This window comes from Ambystoma mexicanum, chromosome 2p (genome assembly GCF_040938575.1).
Source record: "Ambystoma mexicanum isolate Mex_15411 chromosome 2p, UKY_AmexF1_1, whole genome shotgun sequence".
Classification (NCBI taxonomy): domain Eukaryota; kingdom Metazoa; phylum Chordata; class Amphibia; order Caudata; family Ambystomatidae; genus Ambystoma; species Ambystoma mexicanum.
Genome location: NC_090923.1, coordinates 231,323,394 through 231,339,645, shown reverse-complemented (window position 1 = coordinate 231,339,645; position 16,252 = coordinate 231,323,394).

Below are 16,252 nucleotides of genomic sequence, written 5' to 3'. Positions count from 1 at the left end.
TTCATTTTAATAATCTCTACGTTTCATATTTTTGTCAGCTCGGCACAATATTTTATAAGTCTTTTCCCAAAACATACAGTTACTTTAGTTTCAAATCCACATTTTCAGTCTGACCCGCCTCCAAGGCTCGGCTGAGTCAGAGAGTCACATGGCTTCTTCCTGCCAGTGCAGTTGATGTCAGTCACAACCGAATTAGCATTTTCATTCAGCTCATGGGAGTCCTTTGTCTTCACTCAGAGCAACATGCCAGAGTGCCCCTCCCAGTTCCTTTCACACCAGCCTGCCAGATTCTTAGCAGACAGCAGGGGGAAGATTCCTTTGTTTGGGAGAAGGTGTGGAATGTCTTTGAAGCTCAGTGTGGATAACTTTAACTTTTAAACACAATGTCTGAAATTGTCTTGTCCTAAAATATAAATTACATTTTTAACAAATACATCAACCACTTTCTTAAATCAAGCCTTTTTAAAATATCGTTTTGAATTGTATCCACCTCTCAGGCTTCTGATAGCAAGTCTTTCTTTGGCATATTTAGCTTTTCAGACACAAGTTTCACCTGTCAGATTTAGAGATCGCCAGCGTCTGACAGAGGCGAGTAACGGTATTGCACCCATTTTTGACATAATTTTCCAAGCAAGCAATCTTCAATGTGGATTTTCTTCTGATAAGTGTACTTCTGTGGACATGGTATTTATGTGGATTCTTGAAGTAGAATGATGTTTAACACCCAACAAGGAGGTTGGATCTTTTGGGTGATTTGTGAGCCATGATTTTTGCAAATTTGACAACCAAGAAAAACTGATTTTCACACAGCTCTGTGTTTCTTTTGCAATCAGCCTTGCTCTGTGTGCAGCCCAATGACGGGTTTTTGCAGTGGTCTCCTGTGTTACCACTGAGATAGGCAAAAGTGGATGGCGGCCTATTTTTCAGATTTTTACTGCACACTTTTGGGTGATTTTTAGCGAGCAGCATGCTTTCCGGCAGCCATTCTGATGTTCCTGATGCAAGTAATGCACAGTAATGTTGCAGGGCCTGGACTAGTGGGTTGAAACATCCCACAAGCCCTAATCAGGTTATAATGGCCAGATGATGCATTGTTGGGTCTCAAATCAAAAGCCAACAGAGTGTAACCCCCGTTATTAGTCACAAAACCTTTATCAGGCAAATGTTTACCACTGCTGGAGACTAGACCCAAATTATCTCTAATCGTATTTTTGTGTTTAAAACTGGGACGGTAGGCTTTGGACAGTATAACTACCCCGTCCTTAAAAAGAGTAGCATAGTTGATGTTGTAATGTTTAAAATTAAAAGCATTCCTGGCGTAATCCCCAGAAAATGGCAAAAATTGATAGGTGGAGACAGAACATCATGGCTACTGGCTACGGTAAACATTATGCAATACATTGTTAAAGAGATCTTTCCATTACGTAGGTGAGGCCGTAGAGTCACGGAGCAACAGACTTTACCGTATACAGATACAGCAGACAAAGACAATTCAAGAGTCAATAAACTGAAGTTTTAACTATCATCAGATTTATGGATTTTCTTTCTTTCTGAAAACATGATCTGCTTTTCTTTGTAAAAATCTTTTTTGATTAAATACAAATAAAAAAAAAATGTTTAAAATTAAAAGGATTGCTGGCGTAATCCCCAGAAAACAGTGTTGTCCACAAAACCAATGACAATCATTTTCGGTAGCTGCCCCAAGAATATGTTAGCTTGACTGATGCCATGGCTTCCCGCAGATACACTGAAGATTTTCAAGGATGTCCTCTCCACAGGGTATTTTAAATTAGATACTTGTAGAGCGTCAGCATGAGCTAATCTGACCATGGGTACACATTCTCCCATTTAATAAATAAACTCGCAGATACTATTGCCAGTTTATAGGCTTCTGCATCACCACTGTTCAGGCAGAAGGCATCTTTATTTCGAGAGAGTTTCATTTACAGATCAATGCCGTTCACCGCGGGTTTCTCCTGGAAAAATAGATCGGAGTGTGGACGGCCTAGTAAATCAACATTTCTGCTACCTCCCGCATGCTTTGCTCTCTTTATAAACCCTGTGTTAGACCCATCTAGAGCATAATCCTCCATACGGCCTGTGGAGTCCCTATTAAAAAAAAGGCTGTTAGCTGCATGTCCAAATCACCATTGCTGTAGTTCAGGATGCTTTCTATGTAGGATATGACACACAAATATGCGCTCTTCCCAAAAATTCCAATCATATAAAGTAGTACATAATGTCCATGACTTGAACAATGAAAATTATTTAATGATAAGGTCCACATAAAATCAGCCGACACGTGTTTTGACTACAAGTCGTTCTCAAGGCTGATACAATAGTTACAAAGAAAACATTGATATAAAAAAAATGAAAAAAATCAAAAAAGATTTTGTTGAAACATTACGAAAACCAAGAGCAAACATCAAAATATAAACATGTAGTAATCACATACCCAAATATTGGCAAAGTTGGTTGTAGACAGGGGGTAAGTCAGAAGCAAAAAGAAAAAAACAAAAAGAAGAAAGGGACTTATATTACACTATATTCAACATATTTTGTGGCAAAATTTGTGTAACAAATAGTTTGCAACTATCAGCATTGGGCGTGCGGATGCAGAAAAGTAAAGTGACATGTCATAGGATCAGTGCCAATTCACTATTAGACTGGAGTTGTATAGGTAAAGGTAAAGTAAGTCATGATGAAACCGCGCTAAATTGGGTGCTATTTATAGCATGCACTATCAAGTGAGATGAGAGTTGTCTAAACCAGTGGTTAAGTGTAGGATTAAGATTATGAATACCGAAGCGGAAATTAAAGTTCTCACCTAAACGATTGATATTGCAGAGGTTAAGGAGCTTAGATGCAAACAAGTTTAAATAATCAAGATTGGATTCTTGATGGTAGTATCTGCCAAGAGTAGGAAAAATATACATGACAGATATAAATACTGAATATGGCTGGATTGGAAAAAGTACTCCAAATCAGATGTCACTTGTTAATAAAGATGCTGTTTTACCCATATTTGTATATATAATTGGTAAGACGCGGATGCCTGATTATCAAAAGTGGTGTCCCCGATGGTCAGATGTGACGTGATGTTCTCTGTTAAATCAAAAAGAATGTTATCAATAATCTATGTGTGTGTATTAATCATGGTCTCCTATGCACAAATTGGCCGGCTATCAGTCAATGTGCTTACCTTGTTTTCAGGGCTTGATCCCTAGAGTAGCCGGCAATAGTCTTAGTGTCGCCGGCGCGCTCCGGAGACCATTATAAATGGAAAGGAATGATCATGATGATTCCCCATTGGTCCCGATGCCGTGTATAGTGCGCTTACGCGAGACAGCGAATACTAATCTCCCGTGCACGCGCAGATTTGCAAGACATTATGTGTCTTGACATCGCGCATGGGCATTTTTGAGCCACACGATTTATGCGGCAATGGCAGTGCGCAAGTGAATATCAAATAAAATTATGTTAATGACATAATCAATCTATTTAATTCATTGAATTGGAATGTCTTTCGATGTGAGCTATTTACATATCACTTAATGGTATAGATCTCCATATGCAAGTGGCAATGATCAAGTGATGCTGAGTGACATGCATGGTGTTGAAAAGCGCATGTGCACTGGGGAGCCGCATCAATACGACGGAAAGGCATTCCAATTCAATGAATTTAATAGATCGATTATGTCATTAACATAATTTTATTTGATATTCACTTGCGCACTGCCATTGCCGCATAAATCATGTGGCTCAAAAATGCACATGCGCGATGTCAAGACACATAATGTCTTGCAAATATGCGCATGCGCGGGAGTTTAGTATTCCCTGTCTCGCACAAGCACACTATACACGGCATTGGGACCAATGGGGAATCGTCATGATCATTCCTTTCCATTTATAATGGTCTCCGGAGCGCGCCGGTGACACTAATACTATTGCCGGCTACTCTAGGGATCAATCCCTGAAAACAAGGTAAGCACATTGACTGATAGCCAGCCAATTTGCACATAGGAGACCATGATTAATACACACACATAGATTATTGATAACATTCTCTTTGATTTAACAGAGAACATCACGTCACGTCTGACCATCGGGGCCACCACTTTTGATAATCAGGCATCCGCATCTTACCAATTATATACAAATATGGGTAAAACAGCATCTTTATTAACAAGTGACATCTGATTTGGAGTACTTCTTCCAATCTAGCCATATTCAGTATTTATATCTGTCATGTATATTTTTCCTACTCTTGGCAGATACTACCATCAAGAATCCAATCTTGATTATTTAAACTTGTTTGCATCTAAGCTCCTTAACCTCTGCAATATCAATCGTTTAGGTGAGAACTTTAATTTCCGCTTCGGTATTCATAATCTTAATCCTACACTTAACCACTGGTTTAGACAACTCTCATCTCACTTGATAGTGCATGCTATAAATAGCACCCAATTTAGCGCGGTTTCATCATGACTTACTTTACCTTTACCTATACAACTCCAGTCTAATAGTGAATTGGCACTGATCCTATGACATGTCACTTTACTTTTCTGCATCTGCACGCCCAATGCTGATAGTTGCAAACTATTTATTACACAAATTGTGCCACACAATATGTTGAATATAGTGTAATATAAGCCCCTTTCTTCTTTTTGTTTTTTTCTATTTGCTTCTGACCTGCCCCCTGTCTACAACCAACTATGCCAATATTTGGGTATGTGATTACTACATGTTTATATTTTGATGTGCTCTTGGTTTTCGTAATGTTTCAACAAAAGCTTTTTTGATTTTTTTTCATTTTTTTTATATCAATATTTTCTTTGTAACTATTGTATCAGCCTTGAGAACGACTTGTAGTCGAAACACGTGTCAGCTGATTTCTTGTGGACCTTATCATTAAATAATTTTCATTGTTCAAGTCATGGACATTATGTACTACTTTATATGATTGGAATTTTTGGGAAGAGCGCATATTTGTGTATCATATCCTTTAGAATATCCGATTTTCCAGGCACTGAGTGGGTACCTGGCCTTGACTTACACAACGCAGCTCAATTGTACCAATTAATTATAGTGTGCATAGTGCATTCATAAGCATTTACCCACTAACCTCCATTAGCATGCTTTCTATGTACGCTCTGTAGGCGTACACGTTGTGCCTCTGCGTAATCAGGCAGTCACCTAAAGTGATGTCAACCTGAATAAAGAGGGTAGCCACAGGCTAGGCAATCGTAGCTACCTTAGCAGTGGCTGTAATTGCTGTCCCATCTGCCTTTGTTATTTTACGGGTCAGATAGAATAGAGGGTCATTCAAAGCCAGATACATCACTGTTGAGCCTGATATGTAGAATTCTATAGGCGCTAGAGGAGATAGTGCAGCAATCAGTGTGACCTCCATGAAAAAACTGTTTTCACTGCTCGTCTGTGTTGGGGGTACGGCAAACAAATCTTGTTTGGATTTGACACTTTCCCCCGAGGCACAATGAATGAAGGCCATCTTTTAGAAAATATTAATGTTGTGACTGGTTTTATTTCTCTTAGTTGGTCTGTTCTTATGCATGCGTTTTCTCTTCTGAGCGACTCTTGTTGTTGATCTTTGATTTTTATGAGGCTTCGGAGGACCACACCTGTGTGACGCTCTCCTTTTTCTTTTGGCGTTTTGAAGTTTTTCCCACATAAACCAAGCCAGAACCCTCCTGCGCTGGTTGGTTGAAACGATTTGCGATGGAGCTTGTTGCACTAGACACCACATCCTTGGCAATATTTGTAGCAGTGGTTTTCACATGATGCTTGGCTAATTCAAACCCTTTTCGTAAACCATTCCTTAACAGCTCCATGTGTGATGGGCTGTTTGTCATGTTGTAGTTTTCTATAAAAAGTATCAACACCACCATAACTACCAATTCCACTTTTATCATAATAGCTTTTATGCATGCTTCAATGAGAACTGTTATCCGTTGAAGTACTCGAAAAAAAATAAACAGAGGCGTGGCATGTGAAAGACATTTTTTTTTATTACAGCTATTATTCATATAGGGTCTGACACAGCGTTGCCATTTGTGATATTTGTTTCTGGGGTATTATAAACGGCATTATACAAACCATCCTGTTTCCCCCGCATATATTCTGTATGCATAAACGACTCGAAGCATTTAAAAGTTCATACAATGCGGTCCTGTAAAAGTTTTCCTTTAATGCTAAAGTAGTGTTCATAAAATGGATGAAGGAGCTGTTGCAATACCGCTCCAAGGTGTTGGTATAGAGAGTCCACATCATATTTGTTGAAATGCCAGTATTCATCCAATACCAGCAGCCAGGTGTTGGTACATACGTTACATATACACATGATACTTTTGCAAGAATGTTGAGCACGAGTGTAGATACCTGTACATATTTCAACGTATTTAGGCCGAATTCAGATATTCTCTCTTTCAGCATAGCGTGAAACAGTTTTTCCACACCTATACGTCCAGGCTTCTGTTTACGTTCCACACGCATTGCTTGACCTTCAAAAGTTTTATCCTAGAAACAAATGTATACATATAAGGAGAAAGCTTGTGTATATTTTTCTCTTTCAAACAGCTTCCGGCGTGTCAGGCAATCCTTATGGGTCTTCCAAAAATTCTATAGGTCACAAAAATCTTATTGCATTAATCTGGCTACCCGGTTTCTAAAAACCACGGGGCCAGCCAGCTGTAAAGATCTAATTTATTTTTCTGGTTTGCGACAATCGTGTGTTTCTAGGAATGTTTTTGATAAAACACTCTCCACACTACCCTGTACTCGCATGCCCATGCCTTTATAGACAGCTTTAAGCAGCGAAAAACGTTATATGAATTCAAAATAAAACATATACGCCGTATTGCTATAGCGTGATAATGCGGGAGTAGATATTCATGAGCATCCTGTTGCGGGTCATCACATTTATGCCCATAGCACCTTTGCTAGTAATCACACTTCAAGCATGTTTTCATTACACAGGCCGCAAAAGCCTGAACAGTTAAGGACTCCAAAACGGTCATAGATTCCTTTTCTTCTTCATCAAAACTTTCAAAGTGTTTTAAGCAGACACATTTCTTACACTTATTGCTGCTTTGGGTAGCTGCATTTTCATTCATTTTTTAACAGCACACACAGTAAAAATTGACTGTATTGAATGAAGATCGCTGACTCTCTGTCGTGATAAGCTGCTAGGCGCTTGCAGTAACCTGCATTTGCACTAACCCACTGAGCTATCTTGTGTGTACTAGAGCCTATTCGAAGCGTGGAGGAAAATGCTGACATCAACCAGGACTCTCGAACTGGGTGAGCCTGCATGCTTGCAAGGGGTTAATTGCAAAGGCCTTTTCTGAAGACATAAAACATCCTAGCACAAGAGGCTCTGTGCAGCCCTTGGGAGTCAGGCATAGCTTTGCTCGTCTTAGCTCTGCGAGTCAGGTGCACTGATAAGGCAAGAATGCAAAACACAGTGCCCGAAGCCTGGGAGCCAAGGCTGGCTGTTTCCAGTCTTGTAACTTTCCAAGCAAAAAACATGTTTACTGCCAGGAGGGGAGAGCCTAGAAGCTTCTCGAAGACCTGACACGTCATGATGATTGACGTGCAGCTCCTAATAAGAGAACTATACTTGGACCTGGGAGGGGGGTCTCATCCTGGACTGTTGGAAAGACGCGCATATCAAGGACAGTGCCTGGACGACCAGCTGTGCGCTATCAGGGCCGAGGCTCCTAACATCACATCCCCGCTCTGGTGTAGGACTGTGGGGGCTTGGCCAGTCCTCCCCTCCTCTGCTGAGGAGTGCCGGGCACCTGTAGCGGCGAGGGTCCTGGGGGAAGGAGGCTTCGGTAGCACAGGAAAAAAGGTGTGGGTGCACCATCCTAACAAAAAGCCTGAGGCTGGGGAAGTGCTAAGTCAAGGTGTTGGAAGTACTTATGTTGTACTTTTGCATAATTCTGATGTGCCTGTTTATATTCCCGCTACTAGGCTCACACCACGAACGTAGAGCAGTATGAAGGGGATGGGACTTGCCTTGCTGTGGGTGCTCCTGGCCTGCCAAACCAACACTTTCTCTGTAAAGAGTGGGTTATTGCAAGACACTACATGGACTCTGAGAATCGCATGCACTACACCTGATGCTCCAGTCCTGCGTGATAACTACAACCGCACCGTAACCTGTGAGAAAAGCGTTACAAATGAGTATCCACATGGAACTGCAAGAGTTCTAGATTGGCACATTGTTGGACACCTTTTATCACTAACCCATATGACTGGCGCCTACGAGATCTTAGGTCCAAAAGTTTCAGTGAATGGATCAAATAATTTGTTTGATGTTTCATGTTTCTTTTGTCCCAAGAACTGCAACGAGTGTACTCGCCAAGATTTTCTGGACTATAACTTATCCAAATGCTTTGTATACAATTGTACGTTGAAACAGCCTCTACCAGATGGTAGTATGGTGTTTGTATCAAAAACCAATATTGTACATGGTAGGCATCCCACTTGGAGGATGGTGTTTTTCAAATCACACAGAGTGGAGTTGGTAAACATGCTAGATTTTCCAATAGTAAGACAACATTTAAATTGCAGACATGTGATGCACGCTTCCATTATTTCAGAGGTACACTTAGACATAGACTTGTCACGGGGCAATGTCTCCTTAGTACTACCAAGCTGCTATAAATGGAGTCAATTTCTATGGCCCATCACCAAATTGCGCGTAGCTAGGGGTTTAGATTCATTGATTGCGGGTGCAGCGGGAGTGGGAACGGGGGCTTTAAATGCTTTTGACATAGAAACTGTGCGCAACAAGTTAGCCACTATGGGTTCTGATGCCAGCGGCGCTATAAAACATCTGGCTCAGTGGGGCCCATTGATAAGTCCTACCCTGCGCAACACTGCTACAAGTATTGGCAACCATTGGAAGTGGCAGAATTTCAGCTATGAAGACATTTTCTCTGCCATAGGACAGGTCAACAAAACTGCTAAAGACACACGATGTATTTTATGGCAAACTTTGCTAAATCAGCAGGTGTTGGCTTTCCGCTCCGAATGGGGGCGACTATCTTCAACCCACTGGCACACAGAGCTACAGTTACCAGCAGACATATGGATTAAGCCGCTTGCTTTTGATTGCATGAATAACACCTGCCATGCGTTAATGCAAGTGAGTAGGACCCCTTATGCTCTAGAAATATGGTGCCCTTTTATAGTACTGCCTATGAAAATCAATGGTTCCTGGTGGGTTCCGCAAATACGAGGGGAATGGTTAGACAGCCAAAACTACACCATCCACAGTCACACCTGCATGCCCTGGGATCAGGGGTGGGTGTGTCCCCTAACTGGGAGGGTTCCGGACCCATGCATACATCCCGTAGCAGGGGAGTGCACCTGGATGCAATACCACATAAATGGGACTGACATCTTTCAAATAGATCAGCATACAGCTTGCGTAGTTACTAATCATTCCTTGCTTATTAACAATTATAGGTTATTAGGGAATCCTCAAGTATTTTGCGTAGATCAAGTTGTGACTATCCTAGACATTGTTACTCATACCCTATATTCTTTAACCCAGTGGTCTCACACTACTCTGCATGCTGAGCTCACGCATTTGCTTAACTGGACTCTATCCTATGGAGTGATTACTGCCCGGCTTCAAGCTATTAGACAGTTTGCTCAAACTGCTTGGAAAGATTTCAAGACGCTAGCTAACTCAGCTATTTCTGCAGAGTACAAGCTAATAATAGACAGAAACCAATTAATCAAAACTGCTGACCATCTGCAATCTGTTACTACTCACCACTGGTGGGATATATTCACTGGATGGTCTCCCTCCTCCACTAAACTGCTTAATATAATACTGCACCCATTGCTGTGGTTGCTGATTTCCCTAATATTCATACTTATCGTCTTCATTGGGCTCTTGCGCAGAATGTCTTTCCTTTATACTAGAATGACTGCGCTAGAGAAACGCTTAATTGGCCTACAGCACACTGTGCATGCTTCCAGATCATGGAACTGAGTCAGCATTTTCAGGCCTCACTTCGAAAGGGGTGGAATGTCGTGATAAGCTGCTAGGCGCTTGCAGTAACCTGCATTTGCACTAACCCACTGAGCTATCTTGTGTGTACTAGAGCCTATTCGAAGCGTGGAGGAAAATGCTGACATCAACCAGGACTCTCGAACTGGGTGAGCCTGCATGCTTGCAAGGGGTTAATTGCAAAGGCCTTTTCTGAAGACATAAAACATCCTAGCACAAGAGGCTCTGTGCAGCCCTTGGGAGTCAGGCATAGCTTTGCTCGTCTTAGCTCTGCGAGTCAGGTGCACTGATAAGGCAAGAATGCAAAACACAGTGCCCGAAGCCTGGGAGCCAAGGCTGGCTGTTTCCAGTCTTGTAACTTTCCAAGCAAAAAACATGTTTACTGCCAGGAGGGGAGAGCCTAGAAGCTTCTCGAAGACCTGACACGTCATGATGATTGACGTGCAGCTCCTAATAAGAGAACTATACTTGGACCTGGGAGGGGGGTCTCATCCTGGACTGTTGGAAAGACGCGCATATCAAGGACAGTGCCTGGACGACCAGCTGTGCGCTATCAGGGCCGAGGCTCCTAACATCACATCCCCGCTCTGGTGTAGGACTGTGGGGGCTTGGCCAGTCCTCCCCTCCTCTGCTGAGGAGTGCCGGGCACCTGTAGCGGCGAGGGTCCTGGGTGTGATCAGATCGTACCTTCATCTACATTTCATTAGGAGCGTAAGACCAAATAATTGCATATTCATCTATGATTGATAATTGGCATTATATAGCTTGCACTCTTTATTTCCACATTATTATAAATTGCTGCTTAGTTTTCATTAGTCATTGTAGATAATAAATGCAAGCATCATATTCTGTGTGATTGGCTTTTTTCCAGACTGAGTTCATCGTGCTTCTTAAACCTTATTTGTGTGGGAAGGTAATTAGGAGTGATTTACTTTGCACAAAGGGCTGGATCCCAGGGAGGTGCGGGTACTGTTTATCACTACATTTGGCGCTGTGAGCAGGGTTTACGAGCACAATGCCCTTCTGGAAAAAACATGCAAAAGATGAAAGCAATGGGGAAGATAGTGCACTCTGTCACATTCCAGGATGGCCGGCATCAAATGCTTGGTCGGGTGTGGCAGATATTTTGCATCGGTACTCGGCACCGAGGGCATGGGACATGCTTGAAAATGATGTATCCCCGGCGGTAATTAGTAAGTGCTTGGAGAGTTTACCGCTTGAGAAATGCAGAAAGGAGCTAAAGGCAGCAGGAAACATAGGCTGGTTATTCCTGCAGGCGCTCAGAAAGGTGCATGAGAATGAATTGCTTAAAGATGCTCAGATTCGTAAATTAACAGACGAGGTATCCCTGCTCCAAGAGCAACAAATTATTATGAGAGAGACCCTTGAATCGTCCGTTAAACGGGCTGATCAGATGGAGGACAGGTGTGCCTCTTTAGCTGTGCGTGTAGCCACGCACAAGCGCAGACAGCGGCGGGGCAATCCGTCAAAGATAAGGATTCGCGCCCTAATTAGGAAAGATAACTGGGACCCAAATTTATGGTCGGGTGAAGTCAGTGATAGTGAAACTGAGCAAGCACATGACTGGAATGAGTCTGTTGAAATTAGACTTGCTGAATTAAATTGGTCTGATGAAGAGGAGCTGGAATGTGCTCCAAAGAAATGTGTTTATCCAGCACGGCCGTTAATCACTAACAAATCAAAAGGCCAAGCTGGCGGTGCAAATATTCAAAATACAAGGATTGTCCGTGATTATACACAGACAGAGCTTTTAGAGATTGCTAAGTTATTTAGACAGAAGCTAGGTGAAGCACTTTTGACTTGGTTCCTTCGCATCTGGGACACGGGTGCCGATAGTATCTTCTTAACCCCAGAGGAACTGTTAAAGATGGGTTCACTCACTACTAATGTGATGTTGGGACAGATAGTGCGCGGTGCGCTCGGACAGCAAGGTTCTCATTCCTTGTTTAATTGGCTTCAGACTGCCCTAATGAATCTGTATGGGAGTCCAATGGATATGGAAGAGAGTTGGGGCTGTTGGCAGTCACTAACTGAAGCAACAAACCAGCTTAGAGAGATGGGTTTGCAGTGTGCACTGTACAGTGCAAATTTTGCAGGGCCTGACATGGAGTTGTTTACAGCTGGCATGCGCGCACGTTTGTTAAGAAATGCACCGAGTCACATGAAGGGCGCATTGCTTTCATTGCTGGGTCCAGCGCAGGGCAAAGCCATTGGTGAAGTGGCACTTCTGTTAGGGCAACTAGAAGGGCTGGATGTACGCAAAGCAGCGCGTTTAGTGGCTGCAAACAATGATTCAGAAAAAAAGCGTGGTAAAAATGTAAAGTCTAAAGAGAAAGCTGATACTGTTGAGATCACACGCAAACAAATGTGGGTGGACCTGCTAAAAGCAGGAATTCCAAGGGAAGAGATAGATGGTAAACCCACATCTGAGCTGCTTGAGAAATGGAAGAAAATAAAAAGACAGGGACGGGAAAAAACTAAGCCCTCTGCCCCCTCTGAAGAGGAGGTGTTAAAGCCCAAAGTGCGAGCAAAAGGTTACCCTGATTTGGCAAAGAACAAGTGGGAGGTCCCAGACCCCATTTTTGATTGAAGGGCTGGCTCTGTCTTTGAGGTACGGTTAATAAAGAGAACTAGTCCCAGAGACAGACGCCCTTTTGTGCCACTTACCTTGTACTTGGATGAGAAAGTAAAACATGTTTTGGCTCTATTAGACACAGGAGCTGAGGTAACCATTCTGAATGGCAATCCCAGTAAATTGTCTGGTCCCAGAGTTTTGGTCAATGGTTATGGGGGAGCAGAAACTGTTGCAAAAGCCTTTAATGTAAAAATGTCAAATTGGCGAGGGATTGCCTTTCACAGCAAATGTATTGATTGCAGATATACCGGAGTACATCCTTGGCATGGATGTGTTGTTGGGCAAAAGTGTGACTACAGATTTAGGCGAATTTGTTTTTGGCAATCGAAAAATCCATGTGAGAGTTATTAACCCCGTTGTGGTTGGGCATGCCAAATGGTCCCCCTTGCATTTACCTCCTCCTGCTGACCCAGTGTGTGTGAAACAGTACCGGTTGCCAGGAGGACATAAAGAGATTGGTGAAACTATTGAGTCATTGGTGAAAGCTGGCAAAATGAGGCCGGCAGTCAGTCCATTCAACTCGCCGATCTGGCCTGTCCGCCGCCCGGATGGGGCATGGCGTCTGACAATTGATTACCGCATTTTGAACAAGAAGGTGCCGCCCTTAGCTGCGGCGGTGCCAGACATCATCACCCTGATTGAAAACCTTACGAGAGAAGTGGGTGAATGGCATGTGGTCCTTGACCTGGCCAATGCATTTTTCTCCATTGATATTGACACTGAATGACAAGACCAATTTGCTATCACTTGGGGAGACAGACAATTTACCTTTACTAAATTGCCCCAGGGGTATGTGTATAGTCCCACTCTGTGTCATGGATTGATTGCCAGAGACTTAAAAATGGTGCAATTGGATAATGTATTTATTGCTCATTACATTGATGACATCATGCTGACCAGTGTTGAGAAAGAACATGTAGAAAACGCTGCTGAAAAGTTGATCACACACATGCAAAATCGGGGGTGGGCCATAAATCCCAAAAAGGTACAGGGGCCTGCTCAAGAGGTGAAATTTCTAGGTGCAATCTGGTCTGGGTCAGTTAAGAAAATTCCCGACCCGGTAATTAATATGGTTCAGCAGATGGCTCCACCAGCAGATAAAAAAGAGGCACAAAGATTCATTGGGTTATTGGGGTTTTGGAGAAATCACATACCTCATTTAAGCCTGATACTGAAACCCATTTACAAAGTCACCAGAAAGAAACATGATTTTACATGGGGCCTAGAGCAACAGACTTCCTTCCAACAGGCTAAAGACGCATTGCAAAATTACATCACGCTGGGGCCCCTGACAAAAACTGATCCTTTTGAATTGGAAATTCTTGTCTACAATGACGTGGCTGTGTGGAGCTTGTGGCAAAAGCAAGGACATAAAAGAGTGCCACAGGGGTTCTGGTCAAGGAAACTCACAGATCCTATGACAAGATACACTCCGTTTGAGAAACAAGTTGCTGCAGTGTACTGGGCTCTAGTTGAAACTGAAAGAATCACAGGCGAGCAACCAGTGACAATTTGCACAGAAATTCCAATCATGGGCTGGGTGCGTGACACTGCTGCAAATGGGAAAAGTGGCAGAGCACAAGACGCCACTCATGTCAAATGGAAATGGTATTTACAGCAACGTGCGAAAGCTGGCCGCACAGGGGTTTCCAGACTGCAAGAACAAATGCTGGAGGCGGTAGATCTGGAAGCGATGCCTGAACCAAACACCCCTGTGGCGTTGCCAGAATCTCCCTTCAAAGTCGCACCCGCCTATGATACATTGACAGAAGAAGAACAAAAGTCTGCATGGTTCACGGACGGCACGGCAAAGTATGATAAAGGGCAAAGACACTGGCAAGCTGTCGCATTCCAGCCCCATCGAGAAACACTGCTAATGAGAGAAGGTGTGGGAGGATCAAGTCAGTATGCTGAACTGCAAGCAGTGGCCTCCGTGATTGAACAAGTGAAGGAAACAGAGACTGCATACATATACACAGACAGTTGGGCCACATATCAAGGCCTGACACATTGGGCACCGGCATGGAGAAGAGATGGTTGGCAGATCAAGAACACGCCGATCTGGGGAGGGCCAGACATCTGGGAAGAGATGTGGTGCAAAGGTGAGAGGTGCAAAATCTGCATTGGGCATGTTGATGCACACATGCCCCCTGACACCTCACTGGCTGCCCTGTTCAACAATGAAGTGGACCAAATGACAAAGATTCGCCCAGTGACAACACCGCAAGAAGCTGAGGTGCTGCAAGGGATGGCAGATTGGGCACACCAAACCTCAGGGCATCTAGGGCAAACAGGAACTTATCAATGGGCAAAAAAGAGACAATTGCCCATTACCAAGGATCAAGCCAGACAAGCTGCCTCCCAATGTTCCGTGTGCAGTGAAGTGAAGCACTACCCTCTGGAGAGGAAGCCTCAAGGCCCTTTGAGAAGAGGTGAAAAAGCTGCTAGCGTATGGCAAGTTGACTACATTGGCCCTTTACCGCCCGAGAATGGAAAGCATTATGTGTTGACCATGGTAGACACATACTCTGGACTGTTATTAGCTTATCCAGCCGCCCATGCAGATCAGCGGGCTACCTTGCAAGGCATGGAATACCTTATCAGACACTATGGCATCCCGGATGAAATCCAATCAGACCAAGGCAGCCATTTTGCTGGACACAATGTGCAAGAATGGGCACTAGAGCAAGGCATAAAGTGGACACTGCACATAAGCCGATACCCAGAATCCTCTGCTCTGGTGGAACGTAGCAATGGGCTGCTCAAGCAACAAATAAAGAAGCTGACTAAGACTCACACTCTCAAGGGGTGGTCTAAACATCTGGCACATGCACTGTTTGAACTGAACAATCGTCCACTGGGAAATCGCCAGACACCCTTTGTGAGACTGACAAGTGAGAAAGTGGAATCAACAAAGACTCTTGTTGTGTGGAAAACCGACAAAGAAGCTAAGCTGCCTGTGCAAGCCACTGCAGGCAGCATTGGACTTGATCTATCTACCTGTGAAGATGATGTTATACCGGCGGGGCAAACCAAATCCATCTCGCTGGGTATTGGCATCAAATTGCCGGCTGGCACTTATGGACGCATTGCTGCACGCTCCAGCCTGGCAAAACAAGGCATTGACATATTAGGAGGTGTGATTGATCCTGATTATAGAGGGACTGTTTCGGTACTTTTACATAATGCTGGTGCATCTGCAGTACCATTAACCAAATATGACCGAATTGCACAATTGATTTGTGAACAAGCAGTTGTCCCCCTAGTAGTAGAAAGCAAGCAATCTCCAGACACTACATTGAGGGGGGAAGGAGGCTTCGGTAGCACAGGAAAAAAGGTGTGGGTGCACCATCCTAACAAAAAGCCTGAGGCTGGGGAAGTGCTAAGTCAAGGTGTTGGAAGTACTTATGTTGTACTTTTGCATAATTCTGATGTGCCTGTTTATATTCCCGCTACTAGGCTCACACCACGAACGTAGAGCAGTATGAAGGGGATGGGACTTGCCTTGCTGTGGGTGCTCCTGGCCTGCCAAATCCACGCTTTCT